General features: G+C 41.6%; 1 protein-coding gene across 1 annotated transcript in view; it reads left to right on the top strand.

The window, feature by feature from the left end:
• The first annotated feature begins 13,099 nt into the window (after positions 1–13,099).
• Positions 13,100–16,431, top strand: part of DKK3 (dickkopf WNT signaling pathway inhibitor 3) — a 39,966-nt gene continuing 36,634 nt past the window's right edge. The window contains exon 1 of the mRNA XM_063289475.1: positions 13,100–13,296. The gene's annotated coding sequence lies outside the window, so the exon portion shown is untranslated. The remainder of the gene's footprint in view (positions 13,297–16,431) is intronic.

The following is a 16,431-nucleotide window of genomic DNA, read 5'->3' as shown; positions in this document are numbered from 1 at the left end:
CTAACCATGATTAGACTAATTAACATACACCCTGCAGAAACAAAGGTGTATAAAAGTAATTTGGTATAAAATTATGTATTATTTGCTGTAATAAGATGATTTAAGCCCATGATCCTAAGGCTGACACAAGAATATTTACATTTTTATCTACCAAGTCACAATTAGATGGTGAAAATGTAGGAGCATATGCATGTCTTGTACTGAAAACATGTATATCAATAGTGATGTGATTAAATGGCAATATAATAAACAATATTCCATATGTTCAAATGCGTTGCCTTTTCCATAATGAGCTTGCAACATTTTTCTCTGGAGAGACAAGATATCTGAAAAACTGTTTTCCGATTAAACCCTACAATTATTATTTTCTGCTGAGGAAATGAGACATATGTTTATGCTGGTCTATGACCATAATAAAGACTTGATTTGATTTGCGACATATGCCCATGGATGCAAACCCATTAAGCTACTCCATTCCAACGTTTTGCAAATGGCACAAAGAGCAATAAGGAAAAGTAATTGGACAAAGGACAAAACGTACTAATTAAATTTAGTTTACACGTCTCCGTATCTTTGTGTCCTTGCAAGCCATCCTTGCTTCCACTGATGCCTACACTGTCTTCCGTTCATCAAACTTCCCACCTCTCACCTTGGTAGCTAAGACTAGGAGGCAACTAAAATTAGATAATTTCTTATGAGCAATGTCATGACCTCGTTGAAAGGCACAAAGAGCCTCACAACATAGATCATGATCATAAAGGAATAGAGGAAGGAGATAATTAAATCAGAGATTAAAACAAGCACCCAAAGCACCCACACCCATGGACTCATATACAGCCGAAAAGAAGGGCTTCCGATAAGCAGAGATAAGTCGCACCTGGTGCCCTGGAGGACACACCGGAATCAAGAGGACAAGGGAAGACACCGGGAAAACGCCCATGCAACCACCAAGGCACCCATCAAGAGGGATTAGGGACAATGAAGGGTGGAGAAGCACGGGACCCCGAAAGAGGGTATAAACAGGGCGCCTCACCACCGCACCCCCGTTCCCGTTTTTCGTTCTGTCAGCTACCATTCCAATAAACCGGAAATCCTTAATACCCATTAAGTGAGTCCGTGTCTTATTGCGAAGCGAGCCTGACCCTGACAAGCAAACACCTTGAGAAGGTGACTTTTTCTCTCACCTCAAATCGACTATGATTTTTCAGAATTCTCTTTCAGTCTACTCACTCTTCTGTCATATATTTGTTCTGTAATGTAATCTTCATTCATTCCCTCTATATGACCAAACCACCTCAATGTAGTATTTTAATCCCTAGTCAATCACTTTTGTATTCAACTCACATTTGTTCACTGCCCCTTTATTGTGGGCCATATCTCTTGTTGTCTTCCTCCACACAGACTGAAGTACCCCCTTCCACTGCATGTATTTCTGCTTTCTCCCAACATACCCAACTCACAGATAATAAAGGCAGAAGCACACTCATATACACAGCCATTTTTACTTCCATATCATCCAACTGCTTTCTCAGCCATGCTTTTTGTTAAAATAGCCAATTCCATCATATGGGTAAACAGGAAATGGCATCGAAACTTTATACATAGAGTCCACTGGGTGGCACTGCAGTTATAATGCTTTGTTTGTGCCTTTTTAAAAAAGATCGCTTTTATTAATTGAATACCAACAAAAAGAAAAAAAAATACAGTGCAGAAAGTTGTAAAGAAAAGAGAAAGGAAACAAAAGAAAACAAGCAAGCAAGCAAGCAAACAAACAAACAAAAAGAAACCAAAACATGCAGGGTGTATATTCATGGATGAGAGCCAGTTCATTAAAGGTACCAGGCTAGAAATCATGAGTTCTAGTTCTGCATAAGCATCTCAATGAATGGTAGCCCAGTTTCATTATAATCATACATAGCTCATTTACGTTGAAAATGATTCATTCATATGGAGCTAATAACATCAGTTCTGCAAACCACTGAGTGGTTATCTTTCCAATGCTGAAGAATAAGTCTTTGAGCTGTGAGCAGGGTGTTGAGAATCTGCTTTCTTTGTCCATTATTCTTTGAATAATGCATTCCCAAGAAAAAAGAAGTGTGTGTGTGTGTGTGTGTGTACATGAGAATAGTAATTTACAAGATGTGTATTGACCAGTGTTGGCAGCTTGAAGATGTGTGGACTTCAACTCCCAGAATTCCCCAGCCAGCAATTCTGGGGGTTGAACTCCACACATCTTAAAGTTGCTGATGTTGAGAAACACTGGTGTAGAGAATGGTTATGATTCCAGCAGAAATCATTTAGGTAGCTATGTCCATTCCAAGAAAAATGTACCACTGCAACTTCAGAGTGGCAGTACTTCGTATGAATACCTTTGATCCAATTTTCAGTGGTATATTAGCTCTGCCAGTATCCACACCCCCTGACTGGCATGAAGCCAGCCTGTACTTTCCATCTTTTGCTTGTTGTCACTTCTCATACTCTTCGGATCAGAATTCTTCTAAACATCTTTTCAGGCACCCTTAACAAGCTGGTCCCCATGTTGTTTTTACACCCACTTTTGCTACCTTTCTCTTTGTATACTATAGAGGATTAATAATCATATTCTTCCAATTGTCAGGCACAAATGTAGTCTTCACACGTGTTAAAAAGTTGCACAGCTATTCCATAAACAAGCCATGTTCATATTTTAACATTTCTCCAGTTACATCAGGTGCAGTCTTAACACTTTTCAGTAAAATGCTATTATTTTGTGGTTTAATTCAGGTCACACAGAGCTGTAGAACAGATAATGTCAGGCTACCCCACTACTGACAGTGATCAAGTGAGAGGTGCATCTCCAGTTACAGATGAGATATCCACGTTATTTTCGCAATTGATAAAAACTTTGAAGGATTAAAGTGTGACAGGATAGTTTTTAAAATGGAATTACCAATCACAGGAGGACTATGTCATTCTGCCAATGTAATCCAGAAGGACCCTCCCTATTAGGGTATTGCTGTGACAGCAGCCATTCTGGATTATGATACAATCTATTAATAACATTTCTGTCCCGCTATTTTTAACTTCAAAGATAAGAACTGAAGTGCCTGGCCATCATTCTGCTTTCACTGGCCTTATAATGAGAGAGATGCTAACAATGCTGCTGTCATCAGTGAAACTTCTGCTAACCAGCAGAGACCTTCTGGAATTGAGTAGGACACTTCTTGAACATTACTTCCTGCTTATTTTGATTGTGGTAGTTCTTGGAAATGAAGTCAGAAATCGTGCTGTGACTCTGTAGTCCTTCTTTGTCTATTTTGTGTCTCTGTCATTTTTAATATTTTTATCTGATGTTTTTAAATATTCACTTGATATCCAAAGATGATAACAAGCTCTTTAAATGATTGCAATGATTTGAACCCACAATAAACTATTAGGGATACATGAAGAACAGAAAAGCCTGATATACACCATCACATCCTGTATCTGTCACAGTTCAACAGACACAAAGCTCTGAATGTTTTAGTTGTTTTGGGTTGTGACTGAAACAAAATCTGCCAGAGCCCTGGGAGGATGTCCTGGGCAAGGAGGGCAAGACTAGTGTGCACCAGGCCCTTTCCTGCTTCTCCTCTGGCCAGCCTGTACACCAACCCCCTTCCTCAGCACATTCTCTTCTTTCCATCCCGTTCCTCTCTGACACCCAAGTTCCAGGGCAGCAAATCCCATCAGCTTGTCCCTCCCTGATCTACCTGCATCTTTTCCTTCCTCCCTCCCTTCAGCTGCCCAAGTCCAACAGCAGCATATTCCACCCTCCCTGAACCTTCCCAATGTCCTCCCTCCCCTCTGCCAATTAACTAGCCCAGATACCTATCCCTTTACTACAATGCCTCCCAGCGTGGCACATCCCATCAGCTCACCTGCCTCCTGAACTTCCCACGCTTTCTCTCCTCTCTCTCTTCTGCCACTGTCCTACACAGCACAGCTGGTCCTCTCCCTGTGTTTTTTTCTCGGTTGCATCCACTCAGCTGCCACACTGATGACTGTGTGCGCAACTGCCAAGGAAACCCCTCAGCCTTGGCTGTTCCTTGCTCTTACCTTCTCCTAAAATGGTTCTGTCCAGAACCACCACAAATTGGTCCATATCTGAACAAAACAGGATTGCCTTGTTTCATTTGTTTTTTGTTGTTGTTGTTTATTCGTTCAGTCGCTTCTGACTCTTCGTGACTTCATGGACCAGCCCGTGCCAGAGCTTCCTGTTGGTCGTCAACACCCCCAGCTCCCCCAGGGACGAGTCCGTCACCTCTAGAATATTGTCCATCCACCTTGCCCTTGGTCGGCCCCTCTTCCTTTTGCCTTCCACTCTCCCTAGCATCAGCATCTTCTCCAGGGTGTCCTGTCTTCTCAGTATGTGGCCAAAGTATTTCATTTTTGCTTTTAATATCATTCCCTCAAGTGAGCAGTCTGGCTTTATTTCCTGGAGGATGGACTGGTTGGATCTTCTTGCAGTCCAAGGCACTCTCAGAATTCTCCTCCAACACCACAGTTCAAAAGGATCGATCTTCCTTCTCTCAGCCTTCCTTATGGTCCAGCTCTCGCAGCCATATGTCACTACGGGGAACACCATTGCTTTAACTATGCGGACCTTTGTTGTCAGTGTGAGGTCTCTGCTCTTGACTATTTTATCGAGATTTGTCATTGCTCTTCTCCCAAGGATTAAGCCTCTTCTGATTTCCTGACTGTAGTCAGCATCTGCAGTAATCTTTGCACCTAGAAATACAAAGTCTTTCACTGCTTCTACATTTTCTCCCTCTATTTGCCAGTTATCAATCAAGCTGGTTGCCATAATCTTGTTTTTTTTTAGGTTTAGCTGCAAGCCAGCTTTTGCACTTTCTTCTTTCACCTTCATCATAAGGCTCCTCAGTTCCTCTTCACTTTCAGCCATCAAAGTGGTATCATCTGCATATCTGAGATTGTTAACGTTTCTTCCAGAGATTTTAACTCCAGCCTTGGATTCCTCAAGCCCAGCATGTCACATGATGTGTTCTGCATACAAGTTGAATAGGTAGGGTGAGAGTATACAGCCCTGCCGTACTCCTTTCCTAATCTTAAGCGAGTCTGTTGTTCCGTGGTCTGTTCTTACTGTTGCTGCTTGGTCGTTATACAGATTCTTCAGGAGGCATACAAGATGACTTGGTATCCCCATACCACTAAGAACTTGCCACAATTTGTTATGGTCCACACAGTCAAAGGCTTTAGAATAGTCAATAAAACAGAAATAGATGTTTTTCTGAAACTCCCTGGCCTTTTCCATTATCCATCGTATATTGGCAATTTGGTTCCTAGTTCCTCTGCCTTTTCTAAACCCAGCTTGTACATCTGGCAATTCTCGCTCCATGAATTGCTGAAGTCTACCTTGTAGGATCTTGAGCATTCCCTTACTGGCATGTGAAATGAGTGCCACTGTTCGATAGTTTGAACATTCTTTAGTGTTTCCCTTTTTTGGTATGGGGATATAAGTTGATTTTTCCCAATCTGATGGCCATTCTTGTGTTTTCCAAATTTGCTGGCATATAGCATGCATTACCTTGACAGCATCATCTCGCAAGATTTTGAACAGTTCAGCTGGGATGCCGTCGTCTCCTGCTGCCTTGTTATTAGCAATGCTTCTTAAGGCCCATTCAACCTCACTCTTCAGGATGTCTGGCTCTAGCTCACTGACCACACCGTCAAAGCTATCCCAGATATTGTTATCCTTCCTATACAGGTCTTCTGTATATTCTTGCCACCTTTTCTTGATCTCTTCTTCTTCTGTTAGGTCCTTGCCATCTTTGTTTTTGATCATAACCATTTTGGCCTGGAATTTACCTCTGATGTTTCTAATTTTCTGGAAGAGGTCTCTTGTCCTTCCTATTCTATTGTCTTCTTCCACTTCCGCGCATTGCTTGTTTAAAAATAATTCCTTATCTCTTCTGGCTAACCTCTGGAATTTTGCATTTAATTGGGCATATCTCCCCCTATCACTGTTGCCTTTTGCTTTCCTTCTTTCTTGGGCTACTTCTAGTGTCTCAGCAGACAGCCATTTTGCCTTCTTGGTTTTCTCTTTCTTTGGGATGTATTTTGTTGCCGCCTCCTGAACAATGCTGCGAACTTCTGTCCAGAGTTCTTCCGGGACCCTATCTACTAAGTCCAGTCCCTTAAATCTATTCTTCACCTCCACTGCATATTCCTGAGGAATATTAGTGAGCTCATATCTAGCTGATCTGTGGGTCTTCCCTAATCTCTTTAGTCTGATCCTAAATTGTGCAAGAAGAAGTTCGTGATCTGAACTACAGTCAGCTCCAGGTCTTGTTTTTACCGACTGTACAGATGTCCGCCACCTTTGGCTGCAAAGGATGTAGTCAATCTGATTTTGGTGTTGTCCTTCTGGTGAAGTCCATGTATAAAGCCATCTCTTAGGTTGCTGGAAGAGGGTGTTTGTTATGGACATTGAGTTGTCTTGGCAAAATTCTATCAGACTGTGTCCTGCTTCGTTTTGTTCTCCCAGGCCATGCTTACCTGTAATTCCAGGTGTCATTTGACTGCCCACCTTAGCATTCCAGTCTCCCGTGATGAAAATAACTTCTCTTTTAGGCATGTCATCCAGTAGGTGCTGCAGATCCTCATAGAACTGCTCTACTTCAGCTTCTTCAGCATTTGTGGTTGGGGCGTATATTTGGATCACTGTGATGTTAGATGGCTTGCCCTGAATTCGAATTGAGATCATTCTATCGTTTTTTGGATTGTATCCAAGCACTGCTTTAGCCACTTTACTATTAATTATGAAGGCTACTCCATTTCTTTTGTGGTCCTCTTGTCCACAGTAGTAGATCTGGTGGTCATTTGATGTGAAGTGGCCCATTCCAGTCCATTTCAGTTCACTGACGCCCAAAATGTCTATCTTTAATCTTGACATCTCACCAATAACCACATCCAATTTGCCCTGGCTCATAGATCTTACATTCCAGGTTCCAATGGTGTGTTGATCCTTAGAACATCGGATTCGCCATTCACCACCAGCACCGTCGGCCGCTAGCCGTCCTTTCGGCTTTGAGCTAGCTGCGTCATCACGCTGGGGCTAGTTGAACTCATCCTCTGTTCCTCCCCAGTAGCATTTTGACCATCTTCCGACCTGGGGGTCTCATCTTCCGATGGCATGCCGACATATCTCTGGTTGTACTGATCCATTTAGTTTTCATGGCAAGAATACTGGGGTGGGTTGCCATTACCTTCCCCAGGCATTACGTTTATTCTGACCTCTCTGTCATGACCTTCCCGTCTTGGGTGGCCCTTCACGGTTTAGCTCATGGCATCATTGAGGTGCTCAAGCTCCAGCACCACGACAAGGTAACGATCCTTTGCTGAAGGCCTTGTTTCATACAGAGACCAAAACATCCAAAACATGTAACTTTCAGTTAAGGCATGGATTATCCTAACCCACTTGTTTGTGCAGGAAATGTTTTTAATCTCATTCATTCATTCATAGCATTTATATAGTTGCCCATCGCACAGCAGTGACTCTAGGCAGTAATAGAGGATTAAAATAAAAAATAGAACACAATATAAAATACAATACTCCTTTTGAAGCTTGAAGCTTGTTAGCTTTTGAAGAAAAAGCTAAAAGACTTTTAAGAGTATGAATTGTAAACATACTATTCATACTCTTAAAAGTCTTTTAGCTTTTGATACAACTACCGAAGCACTTTATGCCAAAAATGTTTTAAGGAGCACTTTCACCACATGTAGTATAACAATGAGCTTTTAGCTGACATTTTAAATTTAGTTTATTTAGTTATATTTCGAATTTCATCACTGCCCATCTCACTTAAAGAGTGACTTGGACATTTAGTTGACATACCTGCTGCTTATAGCATAGAAGGAAGAATCTGCTCATTTCTGAACCATGCCACTTCTATGCTTTCAAACACCATTTTTTTCTGTTTCTACTGTGATACATACATATAAATATTCTGATGCATATATATAAATATTTTGGGGGTGCAAGGCTATACACTAGTTCTAGAAGTAAGGATTTGGGGAAAACTCTGCAGTTTCAGTGGGATTAGGATGAGAATATGTGAGCACCAAAACATCACAGCAGCACTGTGGTTCTAGGGCTTATGATATACTGAGAGAAAGGATGAAATACAGAGTTACATGGGCAGCAAAATAGAGTATTTTTGATATAATTTTATAGATTTTTGTAGAGGTACAGATAAAATTAGAACAAAAACAGATTGACCAAACTTGTAAATACAATTCAAACAGTTCAACCAAAACTATCTATTAAAAAAACCACAATAATAATATAAGCCAATTCCTAAGATATACTGTAGATTAAAAAATAAAAAGAGAAAAATGAAAAAGAAAACAAAAGAGAAAATAAAAGTGTTACACATAAAGTAAAATAACATACAATGACTCTATATTGCTAGAATACAAAATTTCTAATAACTTAATACAAGATAATACAGTTCAACTTTTAAACCATGAATGAAATCTAAGGCACATGGAATCATATTATCCAATCTTTCCTTTCTGTCAAATTTCCTTAAACCGACCTTTAGAACCTTTAGAATCAGTTTTAATTCTTCAGAGTGCATAATTTTTGTACAGTCCCGCAACATTGTACCTGAGGTTCCTCATAGATAGAGAAATTCCATATTTGGAGATATAATTTAACCAATATTAACATCTTTAAGCCTAAACTTTCTACCAAGAACATACAGGCAGTCCTTGTTTACCAACCACTCATTCAGTGACTGTTCGAAGTTATGACAGTTACGTACTTGAAGTTGCAGCTGTTGCAGTGTCCCTATAATCACATGATTACAATTCGGGTGTTTGGCAACTGGTGCACCATTATGACAGTCGCAGCATCCTACAGTCATGTGATCACCATTTCCAACCTTTACAGCCGGCTTCCAACAAGCAAAGTTAATGGGGAAGCTGGCAGGAAGTCGCAAGTCACGTGATGTCACGCTTAATGACTTGCAGTGGTTCATTTAACAACCACAGCCAGAACTGATGTTGTTAGTTGCAGTCATGTGATTTTTCACTTTATGACCACATTGCTTAGCGACAGAGTTGCCAGTCCCAATCGTGGTCGGTGAGGATGACCTGTAGTTCACCACAGCATTAATGCCTAACTGATAGGGAACTAAGGAAATAGGGATGCATGCTAACACTGTGCTCATCCATCTGACCTCCTCCACTACCCACAGGAATTAGCTAGATGGGACGCTGGCATACACCATGCAGCAATGGCTATTCCCAATGGCATTCATATTGTTCCTTCCTGCTCACCTGAGTCAATTGCTGCAGCTGTGTATGTGTGCATATATGGCTTTTTCCCTGCCCACCCTAATTTCCTTTTCACCCCCTACCATAAAAGATGGGTATTATGCTTCAGTACATTTTCTAGCCTGGGCAAAGGATGTATTTCCTTGACAGAAGCAGCCAGTTTTAAGTTGCATCAACACCCCTCTCTCTTCCTGGCCTCTGGGCTTCCCCTTCTTGCCAGCTGCAAAGGATGAGTGTGAAATGTTCCTTCTTGTAAATATTTCTGCATCAGGTGAGTTGGTACACTACAGTACTTAGGGATGTGTCTTTGAAGACCATGTTCTTCACCCTCATCTCTGCCTACCCACTCTTAGCTGTCCAGCAGTCTATGCCAATATCAATAATTAATCATGGGAGTACATTGGCACATATTTCTAGGCATTTCCAATCCTACTGGCTCCCCCTAAACCAGTTTTTCTCAACCGTGGCAACTTCAAGATATGTGGACTTCAAATCCCAGAATTCCCCAACCAGCATGCTACCCCTTGTAATAACTTTAAGTGGTCTATATATCATATTTTATATATGATATTTTACTCTTATTACTTTTTAATATTTTACATATATTTTATAGATACTTATATTTGATAGAATATTAGTCATGATACTCTAAATTAATAAGACTGTTTTTAAATTTGATTAAGGGGCTCATCTACATTGTGATCTAAACGTATTTTAATATTTAATTGGAACCTGTAAATTCAAATTTAAAATTATTTCAGATCAGATGGTTCATATTTTAAGGCTAATGTGTATATCTTTATAGAATTGTAACTTGTACTGGTCAGTGACCGTAATAAAATTGAACTGAACTGGACTAACTCAATTGTGAACAAACGCTATAAAAGGAAGGAAGAGTAGAAAATATTTTGTGTGAAATCTGAACAAGCTATCAATTTCATGAGCCTTTGTGACTAGCAGAGAAGATTGTAGAGCTAGCCTGAGAGTGGCTGCCAAATCTGTTTTCTTTAAGTCCATAAGGGAACAGATTTTTTTTTCTCATGGGGACCTTAAAATTAGTCATCCTTGGAGCAGCAAGCAATGACATATTGGGGTAAGGTGTTTTCTCCTCCAAAGAGTAAGGTTCAATGTTTTGTCTATGACAGTTGGATATCCTTATTTCATTGGAAGAATACAGGTGAGAGCATGAAGGCAGTCTAGGTCCATGCAGGGACCTGAGCTTACAGATGTACCACCAGAGAATCCATTTGTTGTCTCTATTTTCCTCTAAATGCCAACGATAAATTAACACTGATTGTGATTTTTATGGTGTACACTATGATTGTTGACACGGAGGTGTTGTAACGATTGCCCTACTCAAATAAAATGCTCAGACTCCAACTCGAAGTTTAAGGTCTGGTTTTATTTAGAATAAGGTGCAAACAGAGAGAAAGCTGAGAATGAGAAAAGCGCCTGCCTAAACTCAAACTAAATAGCTCCGTTTCCAAAAACGACCCCCCCCCTTTGCATACAGAACAACCCCACATTCCCAGGTGCTCCTAACGAGCTCTGCTGATCAAGGGGCAAAGAGACCTTGACATTTAAGAGATAACCCAAACACATTCCTCCCTGGCACAGCCCCACACATCTCCCCGTACAAGGCTTATCAGCAGCACCCTCCCAGCCAGGAACACGCATCAACACTCTGGCATGCGAACCGTTACGATGGAGCGAACATCGCAACGGTGACCATGACAGGTGTCTGTTTACCTTGTTCCATCTCTCCTTGGCACTTGGTGCTACGACTGCTCATCCTGTAAAAAGAAGCTATTAATAACTTGTCTCACAGAATGCCACGAGGATGAAGGATGAGAGAATAACTTGTAGATTGAAATGCACTTGTGATACGCAAAATAACTTGTGCATATCACAATGCACAACAGACATTCATAACAGTAAAAATCAGTGTGAGTATCACAACTGGAACTTTGTCTGTAATGATTTTGGACCCATAAAATGACTGCTTCTATATTTTGGATGGCTCAAACTCAGCTAGTTTCAAATTTCTTCCATATTAAAAAAAATCAGCATGAATAAAGACACAATTTCCTATGTCCATACTCTGGCTGCCAGGTTTCCATGGTTTGGCAGCAAGATAATTATTCAGAGAGAGGTTCAATATTCCTTTGCTGTACATAATTCTGTATTTAGGCCCACCAGAGAGGAAAAAAAGCTAAAAAAATCTCATTCAAGTTAGGGAATTTCAGCTGATTTTGCAACTGGCTAGAATTATGAAAAGTTTGGAAATTAATTATTTTGGGTCAGCTGGAAGATTCCAGAAAGATAGGTGCAAAATGTTCGTGGCCTTCCTGGTCTACACATTAATGCTCAGCATACGGAAAATGAACAAGATGAGATTTGGGTTCTTAACATAGAAATCTTATTTATCAGATAAAAAAAAAGACCGGGTGGGAAGACTCCCATGATTGGACTATAACAATTTTAAAAAAGGAACAGAACCAATTCTATGATTCTTTAATTTCAGTTTCTGTTTCCAATTTGATAGTCCTAAGAATTTTAAAGCATAGTTGAGCCTCAAAAATTTCATTCTGACATGTTATGCTTGCTGTGAGTGCATGCAGAACAAGATGTGTGCAAACTTTCTCTAAGGCAAAAGTCATCAGAGACAGATATATATAATATAATATATGTTTTATGTTATGTTTTATGTTATGTTATATGTTATGTTATATGTTATATGTTATATGTTATGTTATATGTTATGTTATATGTTATGTTATATGTTATGTTATGTTATGTTATATGTTATGTTATATGTTATGTTATGTTATGTATGCCTCCATACAACCACTGAGAATGCAAAGCTACTGACAGAGCAACACTATTGTAAATCACTATCAGACCCTATTCACAGCCTTCCTCAACCTGGTGTCCTTTGGATGAGTTGGACCACAGTCCTGGGCACTCCCCCAGGTCGCTCAACGCTTTTGTCTTCAATAGTGGAATTCCTCTGTACATGCTCCGTTAGGCATGTACTTAACCTTTCCTGCCCTGACTCTTCTTCAGGAGTGTTATTATTCAAACAAAATGAACAATAATAAATGTCCTTAAATTATGTTGAGGGTAGTAGTCACATTAGCCTGTTGCAAAGGAAAATGCTAATAAATGTATTATGCCATAAGCTTTAGTGTGCCTCGGTTTGCAAGGAAAACTCTGCCTTTAAGCCCAGGTCAAACGTTATTTTAAGTCTACCTTCTTTTGAGAAAGCAGAATGACTCAAATCACATTCCAGCTGCTGTTGGAGAGAGCAGCAGTCCTAACCGAACTTGCTAAAAAGTAACCTCATTAAAATCAATAGGCTTTTTTCCTCCAAGAAAACGAGGCGCCTCCCCCGCGTCTTCTAGGCAAGCCCGTCTTATACCACGGAAAGAAAACGTGGTTTATCGCAATGGCGTGAAACAACCTCGCGAGTCCGTCCAGACGACCTGCGACTCGTCGTTTTCGTCGCGTCAGGTCGGCGGTCCTCCTGGGCTGCAGCCTCGCAAGCGCAAACCCTCCGCTACCGGGCAGCTAATTAACGCGGCGGGGTGTGGGTGCGTGGGGCTGCCAATTGGCCCTCTGGTTCACCAGCAGTCCCCTGATCCCACCCACCTACTCCATTCACCTCCAGGGGCTGGGTCGGTCTTTGCCTGGGCAGCCAATAGCCGCGAGCGGACGCAGGAGCTGCTGCTGCTGCTGCTTTTGTTGGGCTTGGCGCGAGCTTTCCCGAGGCTCCTTCCTCGCCCCCCCGCCCGGGCGAGTGGCCCAGCCAGTCCGCGAAGAGAGGAGGCGCGGAGGTGCCAACGCATCCCTCGGTCACGCGGGCGAGGGGGACCGGTTGCAGACCGGCGAGGCAGGCCGAGGCGGGGCTAGCGCGCGTTTTCCCGATCCAGGAGATTGTCGGAGGGCAAAAGACCGGTTTCTTCAAGGCTTCCGCTGGTGGGTACTGTACGCGCGCAGCGGGGTTGTGTGATGGAAGGCTGCAATTTATTTACTCATTTATCGTATTTATATTAAATCCTGTGCTCGCTGCGAATGTGTCCCCGAGAGGAGTGGGAGGACGCGGTTAAGAGCTTTTGGTCTCGACTCTCATTAGGGACGAGGGGAGGCTTCCTTGAAGATTAGATTGAGCGTATCTGGGTTAGTCTGTTCCTGCATCCCTCTCGCCTCCCTCGCTGATTTATGCGGCTTGGTTCTTTGCGCGGCTGATGCTGCTCAGACGGTTCCGCGTCTTGGAACGGCACGCGGGCGGGGAGCCTTCGGGCGAGGGGGCACTGCAACATGGTTCTTACAGGAATGGCTGGCCATTAATTTTCTGCCCGCTTGGGAGGCGTGTTGCAGCGGTGATAGAGGCTATCGCTACAACCGCTGCTTCAGTGGAGCTGGGACAAAGAGCCGCTTCCTGGACTTCGACCCTTTTCTCCTTCTACCTTTTAAGGCTACTATTTGCCCCAGTAAGAATTCTTGGGGGTTAATTTCTAAGGGGACAAAAGCAGATTGAGGCCCCAAACTGCCTAGAAGCCCTTCCCTGGTCCCTAATATGCATAACTATGGGGATAAACTGTGCATATGTGGTGCTGTTGGTAATGCATCCTGAAAACGTTCTTCATACGTATTTTTTTTTTTTCTTGGTTCCTTCTAATCAGTGTGGACTGCAGTTTTTTTGGCAAGGTTTTCCAGAAGTGGTTTGCCATTGCCTCCTTCCCAGGGCTGAGAGAAAGTGACTGGCCCAAGGTCACCCAGATGGCTTTGTATCTAAGATGGGACTAGAACTCATGGTCTTCCAGTTTCTAGCCTGGTGCCTTAAGCCAGATATTCACCAAACCTGGGTAAATTACCCAAAATAGGGTAAAAGTGGTTTTTCTTAGGGTAAAGACACACAAACCCATTACCCAATCACAACAGGGACATTTGAATTGACTTAGTGTTTTACCTACATTTGGTAAAAAGGACTTCCTGCTAAGGTAGTTTTTGGGTAATGAAGGAAAAAGTTTGAGAAGCACTGCCTTAACCAGTACACCAAACTGGCTTTGTCTGCATACATACTGTCATGAGTAAGGATGGCGAGCAGGGGGCTCTCACCCAGACTGTCAAGCGCATGCGTAGCACTGAGGAACTGTTCAGCCATTCAAAGAGACACAGATCGGGACCGCCTTAACCTTTGGGGTTTATATGGCTGGGTTTTCCCACGCTTTCTCAGTTTGTTAGGATTCTTGTTAAGTACTACTAATAAATATTAGAGACCAAGTCCTCGCCTCAGTGTGTTTCCTGGTAATCAGGACACATACTGGGGTAAAACACTGATATACATACATACCTTTGAGGAATCTCTAAAGGGAGAGGGAGGAAGATAGTCAACAGCCATCTCAGAAACCTGCTGACTTGGACTCTTCCATCCCATGGGGCATTACCAAAATCTGTGCCTTGGGCAATATCCTAGAAGTTTGCTATTTGCTTTTAAATAATATCGAGTGCATTTTATTGATTATTTGTTATACTGTGTGTAAGTCCCTTTGGGAGAATGTTAACAGGCTATAAATAATTATAAAAATGAATAAATAAATTACCCATCTGTATTAGGTGGTACTGCAATTTCCCTAAATTGCTTGTTGGCCCTTGAATCTGATACATTTTGGATAGAAACTTTGGTACTGAGATGCAAGCCAGGATTGATTCTTAGGACAAATTAAATCCTTCAGCTGTGGGTCAGGATGCTTTGGATTCAAGTATGAATTACATTTGCCGCATATATGGAGAGCAGCATGTTTTTTTAGATGTGAAATGGCTGTATGGTTGGAATTGTCCATAAATGTGGCTAATCTGGGTCCAAAGAACAGATACATCTGAAATGTTTCATAATTGCCCTGATTGCAGAGATCACAGGAGTTCCTTGTAGCCAATTCCACATGCTGTTACTTCCATGGAGATGGAAATTGGAGAATATCCATGTGTAGAAAATCTACAGTACACAAGAAATTAGCTTTTGGGACAGGGTCATGGCTCTGCCCTTTCTGTCTTAGGTTAGCAACTAAGATGCTAAATAAAATGTAAACAGGCAGTCAAACTGTAGATGTATACCTCTTTTAGCCATTTATAATAAAAAAGCGAAAGAACACTTGGTACATCTTAAATACTTAAGTACAATTTAATTGTCCTCTATATTTGTGAATCAGAGTGATATTCACCCCTGAAACCTTAACCTGCAGTAGCTATTCATTTCCTCAACTGAAAGATTGAGTTCCAGTTCTTATGTAGCCAGAATGGCACCCTTCACTAGGTTTATATGAAATGGCTAGACATTATCTCAACAAGGTACTTCATATTGTAAAGATGATGCTGTTCTCCTTAAGAAAGACCTTCATATCACCTCCACCTCAGAACCTCTCTGCCAATTCCAGCTGCCTTGTAAATGCACATTTATACAGAAACCTCTTCCAGTTACTGAAACTGAGAAGCTTGGTGAACCAAACAAGCTGCTTTGCTGTCAAAAGTGGGGATGTTTACAGGTAGTCCTTGTTTAGTGACTCATTAGGTTTTCCTTCCTGGCCTATTCATCTTGGCTGCTCTCCTCTGGACATACTCCAGTATGTTACAGGTAGTCCTTGTTTAGTGACTACAATTGGAACTGGCACCTTGGTCATTAAGTGAAGCAGTCACTAAGTGAAACCATGACTGTGCTTATGATCTTATTTCAGCTTTCCTTTCCTCTACAGACCTGCAAAGGTTGTAAATGTGAGGACTGGTCATAAAGTTACTTTTTCATCACTCTTGAAACTGCGAACAGTCGCTAAACAATGCAGTCGCTAAACAAGTACTATCTGTATGTGTTCCTTCATGCAACAACTTCAGAACAGCACCTTTCTTAAGCACTGATGAAGGAAAACATCCCTTGCAGCTTTGCAAAACTCTATTACCCATGCAGAAGGATGGTTTTGCAGGCTTGAGAAAATCCTGAAGTTTGCAGAAATAACCAAAAGAATTGAGGGAGGGGAGAACCTATGGGGCAACTGTCCTTGAAAAGAATTTAATGTAGAATGGCAAGCTCAGTGGTAGATATTATGTGTATCTGGGTAG

The sequence above is a fragment of the Candoia aspera genome, chromosome 1 (genome assembly GCF_035149785.1).
Source record: "Candoia aspera isolate rCanAsp1 chromosome 1, rCanAsp1.hap2, whole genome shotgun sequence".
Taxonomy (NCBI): Eukaryota; Metazoa; Chordata; class Lepidosauria; order Squamata; family Boidae; genus Candoia; species Candoia aspera.
This window is presented reverse-complemented; position numbering and strand designations above follow the sequence as displayed.